This window comes from Octopus sinensis, unplaced genomic scaffold (assembly GCF_006345805.1).
Source record: "Octopus sinensis unplaced genomic scaffold, ASM634580v1 Contig19304_ERROPOS200000, whole genome shotgun sequence".
Classification (NCBI taxonomy): domain Eukaryota; kingdom Metazoa; phylum Mollusca; class Cephalopoda; order Octopoda; family Octopodidae; genus Octopus; species Octopus sinensis.
Genome location: NW_021836290.1, coordinates 7,501 through 24,395, shown reverse-complemented (window position 1 = coordinate 24,395; position 16,895 = coordinate 7,501). Strand labels below are relative to the sequence as shown.

Here is a 16,895-nt window from a genome sequence, read left to right as displayed (position 1 = left end):
AGAGAAACAAAGTTAGCCTCAACAGGATTTGAAACTAGAATATAAAGAGCTGGTAGAAATATTGGAAGGTATTTTGGCAACACTCTAACAATTGTGCCTTTCCACTATCTTAAGTTTAATAGAATAAAATCTGTGAATGAATTTTGATGAATTTCTTGTGTAGTTTTAATGAAAGTTGGTCTCACATTGCTTGCATTTATATCTTTCCTGAGACATGTAAAAGTTTCCATTTGTATAATACTTGGCTGCTTGTCACTTCAAATAAAGAGTAGTGAACTGATATTAAAGCCAAAATTTTCCTTTCGCTACTATTAGGATGTTTTTCATTTTTACTTTCAGGGTTAAAAAATGAATGATTACACTTATTGGTTTACATGCGAACTTTTGTTTATTTTATATCCTTCTATATGTTGGATATGCAAATTTCACGAAGCGGGGATAGACACAACTGTCTTCACACAACCTACTTCAGATTACTCCACTAAACACAATACTCTAATAAATAGAAACTCTGAACAATGTCAGCAACTTCCATGAACTCCCAATGACTCTCTTTGTCTCAACCAATATGCTAATTTTTTTATAAGAGTTTTGCTAGTCCATTCTTCCAATCCCATAGGGGTGCCAATGACTCTCACCACAACAGTTTATACATGTATATTTTACCAAAACAAGTATCCCCATGCAAAGCTTCACCTGTATGTAAGTACATAACTTTTTTGTTAATTTAAGTTTTCTGTTAGTTAACCACAGCTGTTTGTACATTGAACACCTGTTTCTCTGTGTATATTGAACAATTTCCATAAGATATATATGTTTGCAAATGTAAAATATGTTTGTTTCCCAATGCCATGGTTTAGGGTCTAGTTCTACTGTGTGGCATTTTGGGCAAGAGTCTTCGACTATAGGTAGGGATCAACAAATGCATTTTTAGTGAAAGTCGTTGATGGGAACTATATGAAGCTTATTGCATGTGTGTGTATACACCATATCAATTATGTGATGCATGTTATAGGTAACTGTTGACAAAAAGTGCAAAATACTCATTGAAAAATCAAAATAATTTAGAGTAATGTCAAGAAGGGATGTAGAATGGATAGTGAAAGGTCTGGCTTGGAAGGTGTCCCACAGTATTGCAGCCTGGGCCTATGTGTCATCTTGCTACTGCAAGAGAGTACAGACCATTGAATGTTTGTGAAATATTGGCATCTAAGATTATGAACTCTTTGGATTTACTGATTACCTTGATGTCAGTGAGATTGCCATTGTCAAACAAGAGATTTGTTACCTTAGTAAGTGTCTACCCTCCAACCATGTGTTCCTCTGAAGAGAAAAAAAAGACTAATATTTTATCTTTAATGAAAAAGCTTCTGTGCAGTATTCTTTCTGCTTATAAAATCTTCATATTTGGTGATTTCAATGAAAGCATTTGCAGAGATAAAAAAATTTGGGATATAATTGGGAAACATGAAGCCAGAAAATGCAATAGTAATGGCTTGTTTAGTACTGCAAATGTGTTCGATTTTTGCATATACTGGGTAACTGTCAATCTCCTAGTGTGGAGCATGCTGTATTTGAGCACCAAATATGTGGGAGTATTTATGTGATCAAGATGAAAGGCAATTAGGTCTCTCATTAATTTCTGTTTGGTGAGTTGGCCCTGAGGAAAAATCTAGGCAACAAATTGAAATTAAGGCATGAATGCATTAGAGACACTTAGAGGATCTAGATCAAATTAGAGAAGGTGAAAACATCACAAAGTTTTTGATGGAAAAAATTGTTTCATGTTGGAATGAGTGAATTTGAATGAATGTCAATAAAATCTTAGTGTGCATGAAAAGCTTGAGAGAGATTTTTGAAAAGGTCTTAATATTAATGTTTCCATTGTGTTTTGCTTCAAAAACTACATAGACATGACAGAATTAAATAGACATCCTTATAATTGTTAAAATTTATTTAAATTATTTATTAATTATTATAATGTGAATATCTAATATTTAGTAGACAGGCTCCTTGCATTTTTGAATGCAAGGACCCTAGCAGGCATGCTACTGATCTGATGAATATTCTCTTCATGATTTTCTTGCCAAGTTTCTTGCAGTAATATCAAAAGATCTGGCTTTAAGGATGCTTTCTTTTTCTTTTTAGGAAGTATCCCATCCATCATGCCTCAGAGGTGTTCAGTAGGGTTCATATCTGGTGATTGGCTTAGCTATGGAAGCTTTTTAATGCCATTCTCTTCCAACCAATCCTGGGTCTTTTAGTTGTGCAAGAAAGCCCTATCTTCCATAAATCATCATCATCATCATCATTTAGCGTCCGCTTTCCATGCTAGCATGGGTTGGACGGGTCAACTGGGGTCTGTGAAGCTGGAAGGCTTCGTCAGGCCCAGTCAGATCTGGCAGTGTTTCTACGGCTGGATGCCCTTCCTAACGCCAACCACTCTGCGAGTGTAGTGGGTGTTTTTTACGTGCCACCTGCACAGGTACCAGACAGAGCTGGCGAACGGCCATGAACGGATGGTGCTTTTACGTGTCACCGGCACGGGGCCAGGCGATGCTGGCAACGGACACGAACGGATGGTGCTTTTACGTGCCACCGACACGGGGCCAGACAGAGCTGGCAAACGGCCACGAACGGACGGTGCTTTTACGTGTCACCGGCACGGGGGCCAGCCGAGGCTGACAACGAACACGAACGGATGGTGCTTTTACGTGCCACCAACATGGGGCCAGACAGAGCTGGCAAACGGCCACGAACGGACGGTGCTTTTACGTGTCACCGGCACGGGGGTCAGCCGAGGCTGGCAACGGACGCGAACGGATGGTGCTTTTACGTGCCACCGACACGGTTGCCAGACAGAGCTGGCGAACGGCCACGAACGGACGGTGCTTTTACGTGTCACCGGCACGGGGGCCAGCTGAGGCTGGCAACGGACACGAACGGATGGTGCTTTTACGTGCCACCGACACGGGGGCCAGGCAGAGCTGGCAAACGGCCACGAGCGAATGGTGCTTTTACGTATCACCGGCACAGGTGCCAGACGAGGCTGACAGCGGACACGAACGGATGGGTCACTTAACCCCTGCTTTCTGATATATGATTTGATTTTGATTGTTCTCACTGGTCTTGCCGGGTCTTCTGACGCACAGCATACTTCCATAGGTCTCGGTCTCTGGTCATTTCCTTGGTGAGACCTAGAGTTCGAAGGTGGTGCTTCACCACCTCGACCCAGGTTTTCCTGGGTCTACCTCTTCCACAGGTCCCCTCAACTGCCAGGGTGTGGCACTTTTTCACACACCTATCTTCATCCATTCTCGCCACATGACCATACCAGTGCAATCGTCTCTCTTGCACACAACATCTGATGCCTCTTAGGTCCAACTTTTCTCTCAAGGTACTTACACTCTGTCGACTATGAACACTGACATTACACATCCAACGGAGCATACTAGCTTCATTTCTCGCGAGCTTACGCATGTCCTCAGCAGTCACGGCCCATGTTTCACTGCCATGTAGCATGGCTGTTCGTACACATGCATCATACAGTCTGCCTTTTACTCTGAGCGAGAGGCCTTTAGTCACCAACAGAGGTAAGAGCTCCCTAAACTTTGCCCAGGCTATTCTTACTCTAGCCGTTACACTTTCAGCACACCCACCCCCACTACTGACTTGGTCACCAAGATAACGGAAGCTATCAACTACTTCTAGTTTTTCCCCCTGGAAAGTGACGGAAGTTGTTTTCTGCAGATTTTCAGAGGTTAATGCTCCCGAGCATCTACCACATACAAAAACCATCTTCCTAGTTAGCCTTCCTATGACATTGCTGCACCTCTTATGTGTCCATAGCTTACACTTGGTGCATCTTATAGAGTTTCTACCTACACCTTTTCTACAGATCGAGCAGGGCCATCTACCTGAAGGCGTTTGTGATTTGTCTACCTTCCTACTTATTATGACTTTGGTTTTAGCTAGGTTGACTCTAAGGCCCTTCGATTCTAAACCATGCTTCCACACCTGAAACTTCTTCTCCAGTTCTGATAATGATTCAGCAATTAGAGCAAGGTCATCAGCATAGAGGAGCTCCCAGGGGCATCCTGTCTTGAATTCCTCCGTTATTGCCTGGAGGACTATGATAAATAGGAGGGGGCTGAGGACTGAGCCTTGGTGGACCCCAACCTCTACCCGGAATTCTTCACTGTACTCATTGCCAACCCTCACCTTACTAGCAGCGTCCTGTACATGGCTTGCACAGCTCTCACTAACCATTCATCTATTCCTAGTTTCCTCATTGACCACCATATGAGGGATCGGGGGACCCTGTCGAAGGCTTTCTCCATGTCAACAAAAGCCAGGTACAGGGGCTTATCTTTGGCTAGGTATTTCTCCTGCAGCTGCCTTACCAGGAATATAGCATCAGTGGTACTTTTCCCTGGCACGAACCCAAACTGCATCTCATCTAAACTAACTCTCTCTCTAATTAGTTGGCTTATGACCCTCTCTGTAACCTTCATCACCTGATCCAACAGCTTGATACCCCTGTAATTATTTGTATCTAGGGCATCACCTTTACCTTTGTAGCAGTTGACTATTATGCTGCTACACCAGTCATAGGGTATGACTCCTTCATGTATCACCTGATTAACTATACAGGTGACTAGGCTATAGCCGACACTACCAGATATTTTGAGCATCTCTGCAGTGATACCTGATGGGCCTGGGGCTTTCCCTGTCTTCGTGCTTCTAATTGCTTTAGCTACCAAGGAACTATCAACCCTGATAGCTGGTCCCTCTGTTGGTTCAATGTTCGGCAGACTCTCTTTATCCCATTCATTTTCTTTATTCAGCAACCTTTCATAGTGGCATCGCCAAGCCTCTCTCTTTGCATCCTCGTTTAGCGCAAGTGAACCATCTTCCATGCGAACACACTTCTCTCCCACCACATCACAATTCTCTCTCACACACAACGCGAAACACCTCCAGTCTTTGGTCCTCACGGCGCAGAACATTGGCAAATTTTTTCTTATCTGCTTCCCCTCTGGCTAGATAGACCTGTCTCCTAGCTTCCCTTTTAGCAGTCTGATACAATTCCCTGCTACCACTATTCTTCCAGTGCTTCCAAGTCTGTCTCTTTTCTCTAATAGCCCTGTCTACGACACTGTTCCACCACCACATTACCTTGGGACGAGAGGGGACCTTGCACCAGCCACAGATCTGGTCAGTGGCTCTCAGCAGGTTGTCCCTTAGAAACGTCCAGTTGCCCTCTACCCCATGTGATACTCTATCCCCTTCTACTTCATCAAAGGCTTCAAGTAACATGTCTCTAAATCTCTGTCCATTCACAGGATCCTTAAGCTTCCAGATCCTTCTTCTCCATGTTGGTCGTCTTCTGGTTGTCCTCCTACTCCTGATCCTAAAGTCACTAACTACCAGTCTATGTTGTGGGGTGCATTCTTCGCCTGGGAAGGTTTTGGCATTTATAAGTAGCCATCTCTCCCTTTGCCTGGCAAGGATGTAGTCAATTTGGCTGGTATGTTGGCCCGATCGGTAGGTGAGTAGGTGGCTGGTAGGTTTCCTGAAGTTAGTGTTGCAAATCATAAGATTATTTGCATCGCAGAACTCCAGCAGCCTGGTTCCCTCCTCGTTGCAGGAACCAGAGCCATAGCCTCCATGTACGCCATGGAAGCCCCCAGCATGTCGTCCAACGTGACCATTGAAGTCACCAGCCACAAAGAGAAGGTCTCTGTCGTTCGTCAACGAGGTAGTCTGCAGTAGAGTGTCATAGAATCGGTCTTTCTGTCCATCAGGTAGCCCCAACTGAGGAGCATAGGCTGATATAATGGTCGCTAATCTAATCTTAAGTATTCTGTCGCATACTCTGATTACCTCAATTACTTTATCTACCCATTTCTCAGCGATAAGTATACCCACGCCTCCAACCCCATCAGTGTTCCCTGCCCAGAAAATCTTGTACCTGTGTTCCTTGCCTGTGAGGAACCTAGAAGAACCTCCTCTCCACCTTACTTCTTGCATGCAACATATATCCACATGCAACATATAGTGTTATTTAATCATTTTACCCCTGAGGGTTATAGGAAGAAGATTTTTCTATAATATGGACACATTTATCTGAGTTTATGTATCCCTCACATTCCACCATTTCTGATTGACTATTGCTCCAAACTGCTCTCCAGACCATCACATGTTTCATTGTTGGCTGCAATATATTCACGTGAAAATATTGGTGACTGATTCTCCAGACCCACATTCGACCAGTGTCAGAAAATACAGCAATCTGGATTCATCAGAGAATTTGACAGTGTCCCAAAGTGCTAGTGACCTCTCTACCATCTCACTTGTCCAATCTTTTCTCCATTTGATGTTGGCTGGTCGAAGCAGTGTCTTCTTTCTTGCTGCTCTGCCATAATAGCCAATTTTGCGGAGATAATTGACAGCTATTCTGGGACTGACATCAACTTATTCTGCTGTATTGGAGGCCTTGCAATGAGGATTATCTTACACACTTCTCTTAAGAAAGCAAAGTGTTCTGTCAGAGGGCCTTAGTCTACCTGGGTAAGGTGATATGGACTACTTTCACGTTTAGTGAATTGAAAAATTACTCTATTTACTGTAGAAAGTGGAATCACAATGTTTTCTGTGGTTTTAGGCTAAGTCAGCCTTGAAATAGGCGCAGCATATGGCCTCTTTGTAAATTGGACATTTTTAAGGCTTCTTTTGTACATGGCATGATTAAACAGTTACATATAGAACATGAAACATATAAATGTCAATTAATAAAAAAAATATAAACCTCTTCAAGTTATAATAACCATAAAACAATGTGTTAATGGGTATCTATTTACTTTGTCATGTTTGTGTACAAATGTATCATTTGTTAGAACTGCACTTTGAAAGAAAAAGAAAACCTTTAGTAGAAAATTAGCATTAGCTACGACAACGTTACCCAACTATTAAATCTTATATTTTTCAAACTCATGCTAGGATGGAAAAATGAACGTAGGTATGAGACTTATTTTTACACATGTATTGATGCATATAAAACATGAAATTATGTTGTCTACATACTTAAATACTTGCAATTAATTCATTGTAAGAACATAGAATTTTGACAGGTTTTCTTGAGTTGTTGCTCATCTACAATAATCTGATAAGTTTGAGGTTATTGTTGGTTGCATAAGATTGTCATTGAATTTTCTCTCTACAGAAATATCTAATCATCATTTTATCCATACTAGCATGGGTTGTGTGTGTCATGTTGATATCTGTTTCAGTTTAATTCCCTCTGCAATAGTTTCTTTTTTTTGTGTATGGTACTTTCATAAAATACAGTTGTCTCTTGCCTTACACAGTATTCTGTTTCTTAGTTCACTTTTGCACAATTTTGCTCATTTTCCTCTATTTGTTTCTTTTTGTTTTTACAAATATAGAAGTAGTACTTGCTTCAGTTTCTCATATTTTGTTAAATATTTTTGAATTTGAAATATTAAAATTGATTTCACTGGAAATGAAAATTCAATGTATAAAATTAACTTTAAACTAGATGTTCAGCATCAAATGCAAAAGTTTTACAAAAAGAATTGTCCTCATCATCATCATCATCATTTAATGTCCATTTTCTATGCTGGCTTGGGTTGCACAGTTTCATCAGGACTGTAAGCTGAGGGTCTGCAGCAGACTCCAGTCTTGATTTGTCATTGTTTCTATGGCTGGATGCCCTTCTTAACATCAAGCACTCCATGAGTGTTGTGGGCAGGGGTTGTGAAAAAATTAATTGATGGGAAATTAATTACAATATATTGTCTTCTAAGGCACGGCATGTCATGAAAGGTGTCAGTCATTAGTCATTGCCTTTATAAGTTCCAACAGTCAAAGATCATGCATTACCACCTTGTCCAATGCCTTCTTATGTCTACTTCTTCTGCCATGTAGCATAGTTGTCTGCACAGGTATAATAAATCTGGCTTTCACTCTGAAGGAGAGACCCTTAGTTACTAAACAGAGGAAGGAGCTCTCTGAATTTGCTCAGCCTATTTTTATTCTTGCAGCCTCACTCTTGGTTCATCCACCTCTGCTACTGACTTTGTTGCTCAACAATCTTTATCGTACTCCTCTGGTATTTGATGAAGCCCATTTTCTGTACACTTTTAGTGTTTACTGTACATGTGCACCTTCCACATGCAAAAAATATTTTCCCAGTTTACCTTCCTCTGATATTGCTACACCTATTATGTGTTATACAGAGTACATCTACCTACCTGTTTCCTTCATATTGAGGATGGCCATGTACCTGAAGGGCTTTACGATTTATCTGTTTTCCTACTTACTAAGACTTTGTGTTAGGGTTGGGTAGGTTAATTCTGTGACCTTTCAATTCTCAACCTTGCTTCCGTACGCAAAATTTGTTCTCTAGTTCTGGTAGTGATTTAGCTATAAGAAGAAGCTCATTAGTAAATAAGTGTGAAAACTCTTTGCTTTCATAAACACTTTATGTACACTGATTGAAGCAATGAAAAAAAAGGTCCTTGGTATACCTGAAACGTGAAGGAAAATATTTGGATAATGAAACTAATAATGTATGGGTAATTGAATGTAATGTAATAAATGATAATATATGAGTGTTCAGTTGTCATCTTCTATGCCCTCCCAATTCCTTTGAGAGAAGCAAAGAAGACTAATAATATGTATTAAATGATTAACGAAAATAATAATTAGTGCAAGAGACCCTTAATCAATATTGACGGTGTGACGATCAAGGAGCAACGTGTCAGTTGTGCATCAGGCTTTTGTGTCAGTCTTTGCGAGTCTGGCAGAGCGACAAACAGGACAATTGCTGGATGGAGGATAAACTGCATCAGGCAAGGGTCACTTTTGGAAAGCAGGGGTTTCAAGGGGTGTTGGGGTATGACCACTTGTGGTAAAGGTGGGGTAAGTTGGCGTGGCTCTGTGGGTAGGCGGTGAGATGCATTTTCTGGTCATGGTAATTTTGGAATCGGGAAGTGGGCATTGGTGTTGCAGCTGCATGAGGTGCTGTTAAAGTCGGTTGAGAAGGTATCTCATCACTGGTGTTGGCGTAGGGAACGCATGTGGTCCAGACACCATGAGCAGTGGGCCATGGGGAAGAAGCAGTCGATACTTCCAGAGGAATTTTGTTGCACAGTGTGACTTGGCCTGATCCATCCACTCTCAACATGTACAGATCGAAATGACGTACATCTAAATGGCACCAGTTTTCCCCCCATTTGTAGGATTGGGTCAAACTTGGCTCTGGATTAGGACATAGTTCGAAAGAAGTGAGCATGTGTGTTTTGACAACCGTTCAGTAGCACTCATGTTGTGTTTACGCAGGTCTTCTTTTCAATAAGTCATAGTTTCATGTCATGTGGAATGTAGCTTGTACTTGCCAGGATGGATGGGAATAAAGTATTGTATAGGGCTGCCAAAGATGCACATGGCTGGGGACAAGTGTGTGTCCCGGTCAGGTGTATTTCTTTATTGTAGCATTGTGCACTGGAAACTGTCAGTGTTAAGGAAGCCGTTGGTGTCAGTGTTGTCTGTAACGAGGCCCTTTATTGTCTCAATACCGACTTTGGCGCGGCAGTTGTCATGGGGAAATGCAATGGCGGTGATTCTCCCCAATTGTGGAAGAAGGTACAATGTCAGCTCATAGCTGATAGGGCAGTGTTAAGTGCCTGTGCGCCATTCGATGCTCCTTTAAGATGGTTTTCCAGACCTGTTAGGACATACCACCATTGTCTGTCACCAATTGACAGATGTACCAATGGGAATAGGCTTGATAACTCCAAGTGGAACATTCCGGTCGAGACCTACTTTTACTTCCTCTTGCCAATGAACCAGGACTGGTATGGGCGTATGGTGGGCGACTGGTTTAGCATTAAGCGGATCGGTTGGTCAGACATCTTGGAGAATTGCCGATGGTTGCAGACGTTGAATGTGCTGGAGCTGTAGTATTGTAGCAGCTACTTCCTCAGGCGACAACGTTTTTCCTCAGTCGCTGGGAATGGTAGTGTAGTTGGAGGAGGGGGTTGTATTTGTTGTATGTGGCAGGTGCATACATTCTGTGTCATTGTTGCAGATGATCGATGAGGCTTGTCAGTACTCTCTCCCATGGATTGTTTACAGGCCAACTCATGGCACAATCAGGTGCAGGACAGGGTACGTTGGTCATACTGACTCGCTTTTTGTCATAAATAAGTCTGACAACTGTTTGCTTTCACCAATATTTTACGCAGTCTGAAGCAATGAGTAAAGGGTCTTCAGTATATCTGAAATGTGAAAGGAAAGATGATGGATAATAAAATGAATAATATATGGCGAATTGAATGACTTTCAAATGTTGGTTGATATTTTGCTTGTTGTTTGCATATCATGCCTTGTATTATAGATCCCAAATGGCCAAAGGTAAGTGGTCTTTCTTATTTTGGTGTGGGTTTGCTGTTAGGATTGGTTTTCAGAGTTTAGTCTATATTAGGGTCAGCTTGAGGATTTGTGAAGGGTTTTTAGAGAGAATAGTCAAGTAAGAGATCAAAGTTTGAACTAGGGGTTGGGATTTGGGGTGATGAGGAGAGTAGAGATTGAACAGGTTTATTTATAGTGTTGATGACTGTTTTATATCGGGTTTAGCATTGAAAAGCAGGGATGGGGGCTGGGTGCTTGGATAAGATGCGGATGTCAGGTTGATCCAAGTTATCTCCATGGTGGTCTTTGGCATGTTGGTAGAGTATAGAAGACTGTTTTCTGTCGTCAAGTTGTCTTAAATGTTCATTTATCCGTTCCGCAATGCTCTTAGACGTCTCCTCTATGTACATCATGTTCATGTCCTTACAAGCACTTTCTATGCATCTTATATTGTAAACAAACTACATTTCGAGTTCTACAGTTAATACCAGGGCTAATTCTACATGCCATGCAGTTATCAATTGTGCATATGGTATTATTAAACGGGCATGTCCTTCATAATTGTGACCTGACGGAGTTCCTTGGCTTTTCAACAATTTTAATGTTGAGTTTGGTCTCTTTCAGAGCTTTTCTAAATCTACGGGCTAGTTCTCCATGGGCTCTGGCCTCTACTAATATCACTCCTTGAATTTTTACTGGTGAGTGTGTATTTAATAATAAGGCACTAAAAGAGAAGACTATCCCCAGACACAACAGAATATACACTGTTTTCGCTAATTACTCTTTCACTCACTTTTGCTACTTTCAGTTATTTGACTGCGGCCATGTTGGAGCACCGCCTTCAGTCAAACAAATAGAGCCCAGGACCTATTCTCTTTTGCCGAACAGTTCAGTTACAGGTGCGTGAAAACAGCAGCATCGTTTGTCAAGCGCTGTTCGATGGATAAAGAGGCATACAAACGTATATGTTATATATATATATATGTATATATATATATGTATATATATATATATATATGTATACACACACGATGGGCTTCATTTAGTTTCCGTCTACGAAATCTATTCACAAGGCTTTGGTCACCCCGAGGCTATGGTTGAAGACACTTGTCCAAGGTTCCACTCAGTGGGACTGAACCCAGAACACAATGGTTCGTAAGTAAGCTACTTATCACAAGCCGCTCCTACGCCTAGCAGTATATATATATATATATATATATATATATTATATATATATATATATATATATATCTATTTATAAAACTGAAATGCGAAAAGTTTGTTTGTTTGTTTGTCTGGAACGGTTTAAAGGCCACTACATCCCGTCGGATTGACTCCAAAATTTACGGTTCGTGATCAATCATTCTCACAGAAATGCGCGCACAAACAGACACAGAATGTCACGGTTTAAAGGTCAACATGTTTAAAACATAAATATTTACGAGTTTGCATATATGCATATACCTATGTGCCTGGGTGCGGACGTGTGTTTCCAGAATGTCTCAGTTTTAAGGTCAACATATTTAAAACATAAATAGGTACGAGATTGAGTCTTTGCATGCATCTATATTCGTGGGTGCAGACGTGTGAGTGTTTGTTCGTGTGTGAGGACAGTCCAACTATACCCAAGCTGGTTGCATTGTCTCATAAGAACCAGCCGTGAAAGTTCCGGACCCCATTAATGAACTCATTTGCATACAAAGAAGTAGGGCTCACCTTGAAATTGTCCGGTTAACAAACAGTAGTGTCTGAATTGGAATTAGCTTGCTTACCTAACAAATATTTCCGAGTTCAGTCCCACTGGGTGGCATGTTGGGCAAATGTCTTCTACTATAGTCTCGGGCCGACCAAAGCCTTGTGAGTGGATTTGGGAGACGGAAACTAAAAGAAGACTGTGGTATGTAGCTTGCTTTCCAAACACGGTGATTCCGGTTCAGTCCAACTACGTGGCCCCATGGGCCAGTGTCTTCCAATATAGCCTCAGACAGACCAACATTTCTGAGTAGATTTGGTACACGGAAACAGAAAGTAGCCCGTCGTATATAGATAGGTGTATATGTATATATATATATAAAGGGAGAGAGGGAGAGAGAGACATAAGTATATATTGACAGATTTATGTATATACATTTAGATATTTAAACATATAAGGGATGGCCATAATGGGACATCCGACTCACTAGAGAGAGCAGTTAAACTCCAAATTAGCGTAAAAGATTATCATATCTGAATAATATTTTCGAGAGTTATTTCCCCTGGATATTATAATTTAAATTAAAGTAGTATAATTATATGTAAGGAAAGTAACTCTGGAAGATGTTATCTAGTTATCTCCCTTCCGAGAGTTAATTTCCTTAAATAATATTTTATTATTGTTAAATTTTAATATTTAAGGGAAGTAACTGTAGAAGATACTTTGTAGTTATTTCCCTTAAGTATGTAGTTATCGTAATATAGACTTTGTCGCTCTTTGACTCTTTCATGGTGGGGCACCGCCTTTAGTCAAACAAATCAACCCCAGCAATTATTCTTTTAACGTATAGGTCTCTTTTGCAGAACCGATAAGTTACGGGGACGTAATGTTCGATGTACTGATTTAGTAGGTATTTATTTACTGTCAGAACTTCAATTATCATAAATTATGGGCTAGGAAAATACTAGAAACTTTTTTGATATACCTATTGGGGCTCCTTGTGTGTGTGGGACTGTTTTTATTTATGTGAGTGTGGGTATTTTCATTTCAGTGTTTTGTGTGTGTGTGTGAGAGAGAGAGTGCTTTTTTCTGTGTGCGCGAGTGTGTGAGCGACTGAGTTTTTCTATTTGTTTGTGTGTGTGCGACACTTACAAATGCAACAAGCACTTTGACCATTTCTAAGATACCCACATTTGAGATCACTAAGTACTAAATCAAAATAAGTTCAATTTATTGCACCTTTAGTGACTTGAGATGTTGCTCATATTTTTCCCATGTGTCGACAATGTATTAATTTCACAAGTGGATAAAAGAAATTCTCATACTGGCGTGGAGGGGGCTGATATTCTAACTGCGAGTTCAAAGCACCCAATGCCTCTTTACATTCTGAATAAATTGTATGTTTGTGCTAGTTACGGTTAGGGTTTTATGTGTGAGTGTGTAACTGCATTTTCATTTCTGTGTGTGGGTGCTTATGTTTGTGTGTGTGTGTGTGTGTGTGTGTTTGTGCGTATGTTAGTGTGTGAGAGTTTGGATGTGTTACCGTATTTTCCATTTCTATTTGTGTGTGTCTGTGTTTGTGCATGTGTAGGTATGTAACTGTTTTCATTTCTGTGTTTGTCCGCGTGTTTGAGTGTGTGAATATGTATCTGTATTTTTATTTGTGTGTTTGTCTTTGTGCGTATGTGAGTGTTTTTGTGAGAATTATTTTTTCAGTGTTTGTGTGCGTGGGACTTTTTATATGTGTGTGTGTTGCTATTTTCATTTCAGTGTCTGTGTTTGTGTGAATGTTTTTATTTTTGTGTGTACGTGTGTGTGAGCGACTGTGTCTTTATTCGTTTGTGTGTGTGCGACAATTACAGCTACAACAAACACTTTAAGCATCTCCAAGATACCCACATTTGCAGATCCCTAAGTTCTAAATGAAAAGAAGTTCAATTTATTGCACCTTTAGCGACTTCAGATTTGCGAGTGTTAAGCACCCAATGCCTCTCGTATCTACATACCTGGATTGGCCATAATTGGCCTCATTCGGAGATCTCTCGAGTGTGGAATATTTATAACTATAGAAGTTAACTTGTTACAGGTTTTGTTTATGGCTTAACTTTTGTAGATTTTGGGAAGTTCATAGATGTTACTGGCTTTGCAGTGAAATCTAGTCAAGCAATTTGTCTCCTTTTTTGTTGAATCGTGTTGGAACTGGTGGATAAGAGTAGACAGTTTGGTCCTTACCTTCGAACGACTGTAGCTGTTTTACTCCCTGTATTTTAGTGGTTCGGCAAAAGAGAATAAGTTAGAATAAATACTAGGCTTACAAAGAAGTGCTGCGGACGATGTGATCGACTAAAGGCGGCGCTCCAGTATATATATATATATATATATATATATATATATATATACTTACAGATATACGTGTATATACCCACATACGCATATATACTATATAAAACAAAAAAGAAACTTGATTATGTCATTATTACTTTATTACAGATATTACAACATGACACGTATTATATGACGTTAGGGAAGTAACTCTAGGAGATATTTTCTGCTATCTCCCCAGTGAACAGGTCATGGACTTTTCTCGTTATTTACTTTTTTACTCTCGTTTACTTGTTTCAGTCATTTGATTGTGGCCATGTTGGAGCAAGACCTTTAGTTGAGCATATCGACCCCAGGACTTATTCATTTTAGTCCTAGTGCTTATTCTATCAGTCTCTTTCGCTGAACCTCTATGTTATGGGGGCGTAAACAGACTAGCATCCGTTGTGTAGCAATGTTTGGGGACAAACAGACACACGCACACACACGCACACATATATAAACATATATGACTGGAGTTTTCCAGTTTCCTTCCACCAAATCCAATCACAAGGCTTTGGTCGACTCGGGGCTATAGTAGATTTTTCAAACGATGCTGGTGTGTTTTCCTCCCTGTATTTCAGCGGGTCGGCAGAAAAGAATAAGTGCTGCTGACGATGTATATATATATATATATATTTATATATATATATATATATATAATATATATATGATTGATTGATTGATTGATTGATTCTAGTTTCAGCTTATGAGCTGTGGCCATGCTGGGGCACCGCCATTTGGTGTTGCTACTTGGTTTCACTTCATGGAGGCTTTCTAGCAACTGCTATTTGGTGCATGAGAGAGTTCGATGCAGCTGCCCTCATCTGCCCCTCCTGCCGTGAAGTTGGTTCATCTGGGACACCTGACAGGAAGAGATCCAGCTTCATTTTAAAGACATCTGTATCCACCCCATGCAGGTCTCTCAGGTTCTTCGGGAGGATATTGAAGAGCTGTGGGCCTCGGAAGCCCAGGCTATCACAGAATCTTGTCCTACATCTTGATGGCAGGTTTGGAGTCCTAGGCACCACGCAGTGGCGCCCAGTTCTGGCATTTGCGTAACTCTCAGGACACTTCCCTCCAGGATCTTCCAGATGTATATTATGGCATATCTTTCCCGCCTACGCTCCAGGGAATATAATTTTAATCTCTTGAGTCTTTCCCAGTAGCTTACATTCTGCATAGAGGCTATCTTCTTCGTGTAGCTTCGTTGGATCGCCTCAAGTTCTGTGATCAACTTGACACTGGATGGTGACCATAGCTGAGAGCAATAGTCAAAGTGGCTTAGGACAAGTGTCTTCCAGAGGACCATCATGGTTTCTTGTTCTCTTGTTCTAAAGGTTCTAAGAATCCAGCCAGCAGCCGTCTACATTTCACTGTCAGTTTAGCAACATGTACATGAAAGGTCGCGTCATCACTCATGTGAATACCCAGGTCACGCACTGATTGTGCCTCTGGGATTGCAATCCCTCCGGGTCCAGTGTATTCATTGGGTATTGCATTCAGTTTTGCATGCTGATAGTATAAAGCTTGAAACTTTCCAGCATTGAACTGCATGCTATTCTTTTCAGCCCACTTGTATATTTCGTCCAGCTCACATTGCAGGTGTTTAGTGTCCTCAGGGTTCTGTATTGCCTGTGAAACTTTTGTATCATCTGCATAACTTGTGATCGTGGCTCTCTGCATGGCTGAGGGCATGTCTGAGAGGGCCATTATGAACAGTAGTGGTCCCAGAACAGTGCCCTGCGGAACACCGCTCACTATTTGTGTGTTATGGAGGTGGCCCCATTGGCTACTACCACCTGACTTCTATCCTTCAGAAAGTCATGAAGCCATTCTCCCCAGTTTTCCAACTATGTTGAGATCACGCAGTTTGTGACATATCATTCCATGATCGACTTATCAAAGGCCTTTGCAAAGTCGAGATATATCACTTCCACATTTGAGTGGTTGAGCAGCCGTTTCAGCACCCTGTCATATATATATATATTTTATATATATATATATATATATATTTTTATTTTTTAAAGATATATCAGATATATATATATATATATATATAGAGAGAGAGAGAGAGAGAGAACATGTATATACATATAGATATTTATATATATGTATATGTGTGTATGTTTTCGGTGTCCCCAAAACCGCTTGAAATCAACAATGCCGGTGTTTTTTACACTCCATTAACTTATCCGTTCGGGAAAGGCTCGGGCTATAGTAGATTTTTCAAACGATGCTGGAGTGTTTTCCTCCCTGTATTTCAGCGGCTCGGCAGAAAAAAATAAGTTAGAATAAATACTAGGCTTAGAAAGAATAAGTGCTGCTGACGATGTGCTCGAAGAAGATAGATTGGTATATATATATATATATATATTATAAGATATATCAGATATATATAAAC

General features: G+C 40.7%; 1 long non-coding RNA gene across 1 annotated transcript in view; it reads right to left on the bottom strand.

Moving 5' to 3' along the window:
• Window positions 1-334: 334 nt before the first annotated feature.
• The window catches only part of LOC118762014, a 17,699-nt gene continuing 1,138 nt past the window's right edge, over window positions 335-16,895 (bottom strand). Inside the window, exons 2-3 of the long non-coding RNA XR_004997795.1 lie at window positions 8,223-8,228; window positions 335-463 (exon numbers count right to left, since the gene is read on the bottom strand). This is a non-coding gene — a long non-coding RNA (uncharacterized LOC118762014). The remainder of the gene's footprint in view (window positions 464-8,222; window positions 8,229-16,895) is intronic.